Consider the following 3,830-nt stretch of genomic DNA (forward strand, 5'->3'; position numbering starts at 1 on the left):
TTTGTCGACGCCGAGGCACCCTAAATGCTAAGTTAAGTTTTCATCATTTAGGGTTTATCGATGCCGAGGCACCCTAGGTTGGGCCTAATCACTTGGCACTAATCACTTGGCTCTATTGCCACCTATGTTGGGTTTATCATCTAGGGTTTATCGATACTAAGGAGAATTCTAAGTTGGGCCTAATCACTTGGCTCTATTGCCACCTATGGTTTAATGCAGCAAGAATGGTGGGGCAGTTGATCCTACTGAATTAAGTACTAAGCTACTCCGGCCCATGCATTAGTCGCAAGTACCCCATATGTCCTATTTTTAGCAAAGTCATACTAAAATTCACGGAAAATTTCAGCATGACCTTTGCTGAAAATAGGACATATGGAGTACCCGAATTTGCCGGAACGGAAGTTAATCGACATTCCGGCAAACTCAAGGTCCTCTCGGGGTATAGCAGCAGCATCACAAGTTGACAAAATTCCCAAGTAGTACAGCAGCAGCATCACAAGTAGTACCAATGAACATATAGTCCAGCAAGTTGAAAAAGCTGAAGTTCTCAGCATGAAGAATCACACAACACAACACCTACATTATGATGATACATTTGGAGATTGCACATACAATTTTCACACAAGCATAATTGTTCTAGAGATTGCACATACAGTTTTTGACAGCACGGCACCTATGACAGCACATACAGTTTTTCACATTTGTAGATTGCACATACAGTTTTCACATAGAGCAATGTTCTTTTCATTTCACCTTCCATTTTTTTGCAATTCAACTCATTCCTTTTCTTATAGTTACTGCTCCCAAATGAAATGACACTTTGACATGGCTGCAATTTTCAGTGTCTACTTATCTTCAATTTTTCTTATAGTTACATATTTTTTAATAAAACTATCTAAGGAGTTCTTCAAGTTCAAGTTACAGCCTGCATGCCCAGATGGTATATGCAGTACTACCAATGGGGCACTTGTATCAAGGAAATGAAAAATAATCATTTGCAGACAGTGAGTGCAAAATCATAATCAAATCTGCTTTCAGCTTAGACAAGGAACAAAAAATTCAGGCAAAGTCAAACGTCGACCGGATCAAAATTCATATAATTCAACAGTAAGCAGTATAAACTTAAGAGTGTTCACACGAACGGCAGTCCTACAAAAATGCAAATTAAAACTACTTTTCATAGTGTAATTCACACACTAATCACTACTTCTATGTGTGAATCCGCGGCCACTGAGCCTAGCTGAAGCTCCTTAGCCAGTCAATATCACCAACCACTGATTAACAATGTTGACACTGCATCTTTGTAATAAGAGACAGTGATGTGCCAATACTACTACTGTTGGAACGTGACTCGCTACTTAGCTTCTTTATTATCATGGTGGGCACTTAATCCCACTTAAAGTTCAAGACAAATTAGCAGCATGCATGCCTCAGTCTGAATCAGAGCTCACACAATGGGGAACAGATTTTTGATGTGATGTTTCGTTGCTAACAGTTTTATTAATTGCGATTAGTACGTGAATCAGGCTCTAGATAAACAAAGGGGAACAACACACCTGGTACTGGTCCCTAAGCTGGAAACTAGCTATTGCTTCTACTTTTTCAAGTTTGTGTTGTTCCCTACCCTTCTACATCTAGCTACTCAAATACCAACAGTTCTAGGGAGAGACAAAAGCGCTTCTGCTTATATTTCTGTAGATATCTTTTTAAGGACCTTGGTTTCCAGTTTTCCAAACCTTCATCCCACCAACAAATCAAGACACAAAAATAATCAACTGAAAATATATAATAAGATAAGATAATGCAACCCACAATCACTTGAAGTGACAGGATAGTCAGCCTTCAGAACTCTATGTTCTGGCAAAATTAACAGAAAGTATGGATACAATAAATAACAGTGCAGCAAAAAGACAGAAGGTAGGGAAAATGCTTACCTGGAATCAAAGAATGTATGCAACTGATAATTTGACTTGCTAAAGCTAAATTCTTAGAAGTAATTGATTTCAGACCAGATACCTGAAAAGGAACCAAAGGAAAATAAACCAAGCAGTCCAGACTTCTTGATATATAAAAAAAGAAGTGTGGCAGCACATGCCCACATTAAATAGCTATTTAGCTTGATTAAGATTTGAGGAAACCACTGGTGCATTGAAGTACTATTGATGAACTATTTTCTTGGATGTACTGCTCTACACTAACATCTGCACATTGTGCATAACAATTCACAGGCATATTTACTTGGTATACACGTACACGTATGTACAGGTTGGCTCATTGGCTCTACTTTTTTGTTTAGGATCAGGATGTACACTAGCAGTACACTAGCACTACAATTCATAGACAAAAAAGTAGATGTACCATTGAAGTACACGTACAGAAAATATTTGAACCTATAGAAAATATTTGAACCTACACGTGTATGTACATTGTGCATAACAATTCACAGGCATATTTTCTTGGATGTACTGCTCTACACTAACTCTCTTTCTCCCACAAATTCACAGGCATATTTGAACCTACAGAACACCTAACAAAGCACATTATAACTGTTGTGAGCACGCCGCCGAAGTGACACTTAACAACTACCACAGTGAAAAGGAGAACAAGGTACATGAGAGATAAAAACAAGGCATGAAGAACAAGAGCTAGGAAGAAAAGAGGGAAGGGGTCACTTCTTTTTGATAGATGGGCAACAGGACCCTACATTTGAAGAAAAAAAGGACACTTTACTCAAACCAAGACTTCTTTTATTCAAAGATCTTTACTGAAACCAAGAATGCCTACAAAAACAAAACATATAGACACGTGTGCTAGTTCGTTTTACAATCCATTTAAATCTGTAAATCTGCTATTTGTTAATGGACACACAGACATGTACTCTAAAACATGAACCACCCGGTGCTGGTGCTGGTGCAGCTGCATCCAAAATGGGCAGATGCTTCAAACTGGAAACAGGAGTTGTCGGCAGGGGCGAGGGAGAAAAGGACATGGTCTAGGGTGGGGGACCGTACCGTTGGTGATGATGGCGCTGGTCTGGGGCGGGACCTTGAACTCCTCGGCAGCGAACTTGAGCGTCGCGGTGAAGGGCGCCGCCTCCGGCATGCTGAACCTGCGAGGCCACCGCACGACACACGCGGATCAGGACGAGATCTGGTCTGAGGAGGGGTGGGGGGAGGAGGAAGAGGGGCGATCTGTACTCACACTTTGAAGGGGAGCTTGGGGTCGGAGGTGAGGATCCGTTCCACGCGGGTGCCCTCGAGGCTTGGGCGGGAGGACGTCGAGGGCGCGGGCAAAGGGCAAAGGGGGGACGACGAGGGAGGCGGCGCTCGGCTCGGGGACGGCGAGCACAGGGGGCAGCGAGCACGGCCCGGGACGGCGAGCACGGGGGCGGTGGTGGTCGGTGAGGCGCGGGTGAGATGAGGTAGGGGAGAGATTAGAGAGAAATGTAAGAGATTGGGGATTTAGTGTGGGGGGAAGCTTACTAATGGCGCACCCTGCAGCGGTGCGCCATTAGTATGTTTTTTTAGATAGCAATGGCGCACCCCCCGTCGGTGCGCCATTAGTAATCTTTTTTTTATATAGGAATGGTGCACCAGCCAGAGGTGCGCCATTAGTAATCTTTTATATATATATATCAATGGCGCACCAGCCAGAGGTGCGCCATAAGTAATTTTTTTTGTTGCATCTAATATTTTTTAAGAAAATTAATATGAATATGAAACAGTAATATTTTTTTATAAAAACATTAATAAATTTTTAAAAATATCATCAAATTTTGTTATTTGAAAATATAATCAAATTTGTTTTTTTTTGCAATTTTAGTTGCATTC

This window comes from Triticum dicoccoides, chromosome 6B (genome assembly GCF_002162155.2).
Source record: "Triticum dicoccoides isolate Atlit2015 ecotype Zavitan chromosome 6B, WEW_v2.0, whole genome shotgun sequence".
In the NCBI taxonomy this organism is placed as follows: domain Eukaryota; kingdom Viridiplantae; phylum Streptophyta; class Magnoliopsida; order Poales; family Poaceae; genus Triticum; species Triticum dicoccoides.